This window comes from Lolium perenne, chromosome 2 (genome assembly GCF_019359855.2).
Source record: "Lolium perenne isolate Kyuss_39 chromosome 2, Kyuss_2.0, whole genome shotgun sequence".
NCBI lineage: Eukaryota > Viridiplantae > Streptophyta > Magnoliopsida > Poales > Poaceae > Lolium > Lolium perenne.
In genome coordinates, this window is record NC_067245.2 from 88401780 (window position 1) to 88409451 (window position 7672).

Sequence of the window (7672 nt, forward strand, 5' to 3'; positions counted from 1 at the left end):
GGCCTGGGCGGCGAGGGAGAGCTTGGCCCACGTGGTCTGCAGGGTGCGCGACATGGCGATGGAGAGGGTGCCGGAGAAGGTGGAGGGGGGAGGACAGCGGAGCGGGTGTGATGCGGTCTGTGACCGCCGCCGTCTTTTATAGCCGGTGGCCTGGCGGGAAACTTGGGCGCGAGCGCGCGCCAATGGCCTTTTCGCGCGCGCGGGAACCTTGGTACGCGCGGGAACTTTCCCGCGCGTTACACCACCCACCATTGTTGTCCCGTCGAGGCCTGCCATGGCGCAGCGCCGCGCAAGAAAGACGAACCACGTGGTGTATTTTTGGATCGCCGCGTTGGGCGCAGCGTGCGACCCAAACGGACACGCGGATGCGGGCCGCTGTCCGCGTGTCCGCTCAACCACCCAAACGGCCTAAAACGGATGGCCCAGCGCATCCGTTTGGGTCGCCGGGTTTGAGATGCCCTAAGCCCTTTGCTGCTACTTGTGACCTAAGCAAAATCAGGCAGGATTCGGTTGAGTTGCGAGCTTTGACCGCCGCTAACTAGTTAACCCTAAAACTCTGACCAAGCACACGGATGAACGTGCAAAAGGCATCCACGAGACTAAGTGCTACGGAAATAATCCCGTAGATTGCACTCCTCCTTGCTTAACCGATCGCCACCCAAGAAACAATCGCATGTATGCATTGCATCGTGCAGGCGCATGGAAGAACAAGTTGGCGACAGCTCCACGCATCCAAAACAAGCCTGGCTTCGTAGCATCAGCTTGATCTGTGCGACTTCTAATTAACTAGTGCTTTGACTTGGATTTGGCCCCAATCACAGATAAGGATCAGGGAAATTAATGTTAGTACCACTGCTGCAATTAAGAGCGAGCGTTCACTTGATTAGGACACACTCATGTTGTCAGGTGTGGGGATAAGATCAGCACGCAATGTTTTCTAATAAACTATCTAGCCTAGATGGTCTGAAGCTTGCACGACTTGAGTGTCTGACAGACATATTGTACTACTGGATGATCCAATCTGGATTCGCCTAAACCTATAGCGCATCTGCAGAGCACAAGGATATTACGTGTAATGCGCTGTTTCTAGGTCAGTCTGAACTATGCATGTTCTCTCATTGATACCAATGGAGTTCAGATATTGTAGTGAGTCCTAAAAACAACAGAAACTCAATTCGGCTCCCAGGTGCGTATCATCCCTCTACCATAAAAATATATTTCCAAGTGTTAAAAAAATTTGACAAAAAAATTTACATGTACATCTCCATAATATATGTGTATTCGTCAAGTTTCACGAAAAAATGATATTTTTTGTAGTCTAAGCGAAAAAGAGAAAATTTATCTTGTGACAAGTCTTTGTTTCAGCACTGAATTTTGTCTTTTTTACACACGCCACATGACATGTCGATTTTTCATGAAACGACTTTGTGAGCGCGTAGCACAGGAAGATGTACGTGCGAAATTTTTGTTTCAATTTTTTTGACATTTTAAAATGTGTCTAACATGTATTTCAAAATAAAGGGAGCATATGCTCCCATGTGCCAAAACATCACTCCCTCCTACTCTTTTTTTTTTGCGAGAAATCCACCGATCTATTAATAATCATCAACAGTAGTACAAATAATCTAAATCATAAAGAAAATTACAAATTGGTACTCGAACCACCTAGCGACGACTACAAACACTAGCACGAGCCGAAGGCGCGCCGCTGTCCTCGCCCCTCCATCACCAGAGTCAGGCAAAGCTTGTCGTAGTAGAGCTTGTTGTAGTAGACAGACGGGAAGTCGTCGTGCTAAGGTCCCAAAGGACCAGCGCACCAGAGCAGCAACCATCGCCAATGATGACAACCGTAGATCGGAAGAGACTGACATGAAACCACACCAACAAACACGAAAACCGACCAGATCCCAGGAGATCCGACGGGCACACAACTCCACACGCCCTCCGTCAGCGCTAGATGCACCACCGGAGCGAGGATAGGGCGGGGAGGACCTTATTCTGACTTCAGGATGTAGCCGCCGCCTCACCATCCCAAAAAAGAGACCGAAAAACAAACTAAATTAAGAACGGAAACTCTCCACCGGCGCGGAACCGTGGTCCGCCACACCTCCAAGGCCCCAAGGCCACTGGAGGCGGAGCGGACCGGCGGTATCACCGGCGAGGAGGACGGAACCCTAGATGGGTTTGTGTTTTTTCCGCCGCCTTGGGTTGTCTCTCAAATGTACTCCTACTCGCCAGATTTTCTTGTGGATCAGCTCCTTAGAGCATCTCCAGCCGCGTCCCCCAAAGGGATTTGGGGCGCGCCGGACAGAAAATGCGTTCCAGCCGCGTCCCCCATTCGGTGTCCGGCGCCCCGAGCCCGTCCCCGTCCCACAGGGGACGCACCGGGCACGCCGGACACAACGAAATGAGAGGCGAGGAGGCGCAGGCCCGACGCGTCAGCGGCACGGAAGCTTAGCCGCCGCCTACGTAGCGACGGTGCAGTTCCCGGGAAGCGGAACCGTTGCATTGGCAACCGCGTCGACGACGCGGCAACCGCCGGAATGGAGTCGGGACTCCTCGGAAGAGCAACCGCTGCACTTTTCGACTTCTGCGCCGCCGTCCCGCGCTCAATATAAGACCCGTACGTCGGCGCTTTTGGATCTTCACCGGCCGCATCCGACACCTCCAACGACGATGAGCTACATCTCCGAGCTCCCGTCCGACACCTCCAGCGAGGGAAAGCCTGCTGGATGGCGCCATTGGAGGGAGAAAGCTCCGACGCCCAGCAGCGGCGACGATTCCCTCCCGCCACTTGACAACGCGGAGGAATGGCTGGGCGTGGAGGAGGACGCGGAGGAACAAGGGTCAGAGGAGGCGGCGGTGGCCCATGCGAAGGCGGAGGCGGACGCGAAGGCCAATACCGCCAAGGCCAAGGCGCAGCCGGCGACAACGAGCAGGACTCCGACGCGTCGGCCGACACCGCCTCTTCGGAAGAGGTGACGAGCAGGAAGCGCCACCATGATGACGACGACGAGGCAGGGCCATCATCGAAGAAGAAGAAGTAGTAGTTTAAAATAATTTATATGTAATTTAATTATGTTTTTCAAAGTTTTATATGTATTTTGTTTATGTTGAACCGATTTAAATATTAGTAAAGAGTTTTATTCTATCTATTTAAATTTTGGGGGCGGCGTTTGGGGGACGCGACTGGGGAGCGACGTCCCCCAAACGCGGCACCAACGAAATACGTCCCCCAAACGCTCAATCTGGCGCGCTTTGGGGGACGCGGCTGGAGATGCTCTTAGAATGTGATTATGCTCCCTCCTTCAAAATTAGGTTGCATATTAGATTTAATCAATATTAAACTTTGTAAATTTTGATCAATTTCTTTTTTCAAAAGGGGAAATGAAGCCCCATCCTCGGGATCAAAGCAATATATTTTTCGAAATGGGAGCATAGCCCAGCCTCTGCATCCAAAGGATGCACACATCATTTCTTTATTAGATTATTCATGAAGCCTTACGATGGAGATACAAAGATCAACTCGAAGCCGCATTTCTAGCGACAACTCGCTATACCTACAAGAACGATGAAGGGGGTGACCATAAACATAACCATTACCCTGACAATACACCAACGCGCATCATCTAAAACTGAATGCCTTCCCAACCCGCCCATTGGCAGGTGAGAAGCACTCTCAGTCAAGCAGATCCTGAACGCACGTCATTGCACACGCCGTAGAAATCGCTAAATCCGTCTTCCTCGAACCAATATACGACATTTATTTAAAATTTATTTAACAAGAAAACTGTCAAGAGCATATGTCACAAAATCCGAACCCACCACTGAACTGTCCTAAAAACAGAAACAAAAACACATCCTGAAAGCTGAAAGTCCGTTGATGAAAAGTCGACTTGTCCCGTGGCGTGTGTAGAAACACAAAATTTGGTGCCAATAATAAAGCTGTTCACAAGATAAATTTTCTCTTTTTTATACAGACTAAAGAAACTATCGGTTTTTCGCGAAACTTGATGAACGCACATATATTATGGAGAATACATGTATATTTTTTTTGTCAAAAAAATTGCACTTCAAAATACGCACGAATTAAGGAGCTGAATTGAATTTCCGTGTGGGCACCCCCTAATTTGCCATTAGCGTGTGTACTTCCTCCATTTTAATTTATGTTGCCCACAATTTTGCGTAAAAATCAAAATTTGTAAAATTTAACCGATCATATTAAAAATATAATCCCTCCATTGGAAAATATGTTGCGTATGGAGTAGTATAAACCAGTGGGTATGGAACGTTCCCATTTTGAAATGCAAAGATTCCGAGACGCGGAGACCAAGATCTTAAACAAGGCATTTCCGACATGACCTAGCTTTGCGAGTGACTGCTACTCCACTCCACCATGACCTGACGGTAGTAGGAGCCTAGCAGGAGCATCCTAGGGGGAGGGGCACGCAGGACATGTCTCGAGCTGAGTTGAAGGACCCGAGAAGAGACCAACATCGCTTGGGAAACGGACCTGAATTTAATGGTTGCTTGACAAGAAAAACATTGGTGCCTTGCCATGCTTCGCCTTGGGTTCTGGATCAGTTGCAGAAAGGCCCAAGCATGGGCGCTCCAGGACTGGACTGGCAACGCAAACAGCAGCAGCATAGGTCGGCGGTCCGAAGCAGAACTAGCAGAGCTAGCTAGTACTAGTGGCTTTGAGATTCTCACGCTTGCAGTGACGTAAACGGCGGCCAATCCGCGCGCGTGGAGGCCTCGGTATTCACGTTGCTGTCAGTCACTGGGATTCTTGTTGCTCTCCGTAGGCAACTGTCTTAATTTTCCGGGTTAGTAGTAATGAAGCAACGTGGTAGATCTACTCCATCCGCGTGCTAGCTGCGTGGGCGATGTCTTATTTTGAACTTTGTCTCGTCGATGTCGGCGTCGCAATAGTGTGAGAGCATCTCCAGCGGAGCGACGCATTTTAATATCCGCGAGTGTTCGTTTACGTCGCACTGCGGATGTAAAAATAACCGTTTTTGTCCGCGCGCCCGTTTGCGTCTGGGGTCTGCTCCAGCGGGGCGACGCATTCTTTTTCCTTTTTTCCCTCTTCTCTATTTAAACATAGTTTCGACTATAACATTTTGAAACATGATTTTACACAAACTAACACATAGTTTGGAACATGGTTTACACAAACTAACACATAGTTTGAACCATGGTGGACATAAATATAATTTTTTTTAAAAAGAAGCCACTTATGTTGATTTCCGTATGTTCGCTGCCAAGAAAGAACGTTCGAGGGCACACCCAATCACTCAAACTGGAAAATCCAGCGGGAGGAGATTGTGCCCTTGTTGGTTCTACCGATGAGGTGAACATCCAGAAACCTCGACTACTGGCTTCGTCTGGCCTGTAGCAAGATTCGCTGCAAAGAAAGAACACTCAACGTTCTAACTATCGGTGTCGGAGCCGGAGTCGTCGGTGTGGTAGTGCCTACGGCAGGCTGTGTCGTCGAACACCTTGACGATCATCTCGCTGTCCCCCTCTTAGAGGAAGGTGAGCTGGCAGCCGGGCTCGAGGTCGAGGTCACGAGCGAACTTGTCCCACCCGGTGTGCAGGTACATCTTGCACTGCCCGTCGAACAGGACCTCCACGGTCCAGCGGCAGAAGTTGCAGCTGGCCTCCCGTAGCTACAACTGCGCCGGCTCGACGCCGTCGACGAACTCGGCGAACTTGTCCGGTATACGCTTGATGGCGAGTGGGCCGTCGTCGATGCGGAGGAGGAACTCGAAGCAGCGCTCCTCCTGCGAGGACGAGGAGGGGCGCAGGCGACGGCGAGCGTGGGGCCGTAGCTGCTACACCACGACGGCCCTGCCCCGGCCACGGGGGCGCCCAGGGCCGCGGCCTCGACCGCCTCGCCGGCCACCAGGACCGGCCATGGACTTCCTCGCGGGCTTGGCTGCGTCGCAGGAACACCTAGACGGCGCTACGGTCGAGCTTTGTGGCGGCTAGGGTTTCTTTGGAGGAGTGGATGAGGAAGAAGAACGCGCTCCCCTTTTTATAGGCCGGCGGCATGCGGTGGCCGCGGGACGCGTGGCGTCGCCATTAACGTGGTTGGCGGAGGTGGGCGACCGCTCGGCAGCCGAGGCATCGTCGCCATTAACGTGGCGCAGAGTGCCGAAGCGACGCAGCGGCGCAGTCGCTGGAGCGGTTGAGAAGACGCATCGACGCAGGGTCGCTGCCAGGCGGGCCCGACGACGGGCGGACGTTTCCGGACGTCCGCAGAGACGCATCCGAGGCGCATATTTGGGCCAGATTTGCGTCTCCGCGGACGACCCGGTCACTTTGCGTCGCCCCGTTGGAAGTGGTATCAGACGCATTTCCGGTCACGGCGGACGAAAACGGTCGCTGAGCGTCCGTTTGCGTCGCGCCGCTGGAGATGCCCTGAGTGAAGAAGAAGTCGATTTGACAAAAAGACCATGCCGTCTGTGCATGAACATCCAGGTTTTGGAATTACTCATCCACAGCAAGTTCAAGGTCTCTCCTACAACTGTAAAATATTATCGTAGGGCACTCATATCCTACCATTTATAGTTAGCTGAGAGCCAACATGTAAATAATTAGTTATATAATTTTACTACAATCACCATACATAAAAGGATGCTGAAGGTTCGAATTTAGACAAAACAGCAACATCCTTTTATGGACGGATAAGTAATACTAGCTCCGGTCTATATTATTTGTCTTAATTTTATGTAAATACTACTACATGTGTATATTTAGACAAAATTAAGTCAATTAATTTGAATCGGAGTGAGTACCAATATGCATAACCAACCTTACAATCTCACAAAATACATAGAAGCATGTGCCACAGGTGGTTATTACATTAGAGTCCATTCAACTCTCTTTTTCATGTCTCTTCTCTACTCCCTCCATTCTCAAATAAGTGTACATCTAGATTTAAATTTAATCCCAAAAAAGTGTACATCTACAGTACCAATGCAGTTAATTAATGCAATTAGCTCCTCGTAATCATTTCCCAACTCCATCTTCCAATCCTCATTTCTCTCCTCCACCTCAACCACCAATCATCATTCCTCTCATTCAATTAATAGAGCGAGGACTCACAAAAAATGAGAGAGAACTAAGTTGTCTCCTATTTCCTTGAAGAATATGTATTTGTGGACGGAGGAATTACATAGGAAGTGCTACGTAAGGGTATCTCCAGCGGGCCTGACATAAAACAGATGTAAAAAAGGACCACGCGCATCCATTTGTGTTGGACCACACACACGGAAATGGTTGACATCCCACGGTTGTTTGCTTGTGTTTGGGGTAGCCTAGAGGCCCGACACATTTTTAATTTGCAAAAAACAAACATTTTTTTTAGTTGCAAGATAGATACATTTACATGGATTTTGATACATAATTTGAAACACTGCAAAATAAGAATAACCTAAGTAGTGGATTGTGATGGCCCTCGCCATCTTGGTTGCAAAGAAAAGAACACCAGGTCACCTAAAGTAGAGTTCTGGGTGTCAGCGCATTTTTCGCTCCGATGGAAGAACATTCAGAAATCTACACTAGTGGATTTAACTGGCACTTGACATCTTCGCTGCAAAAAAATCACCCTAGAACCTACAACTGGACGTCGATGTCTTCGTCGGATTCATCGATGTGGTAGTGT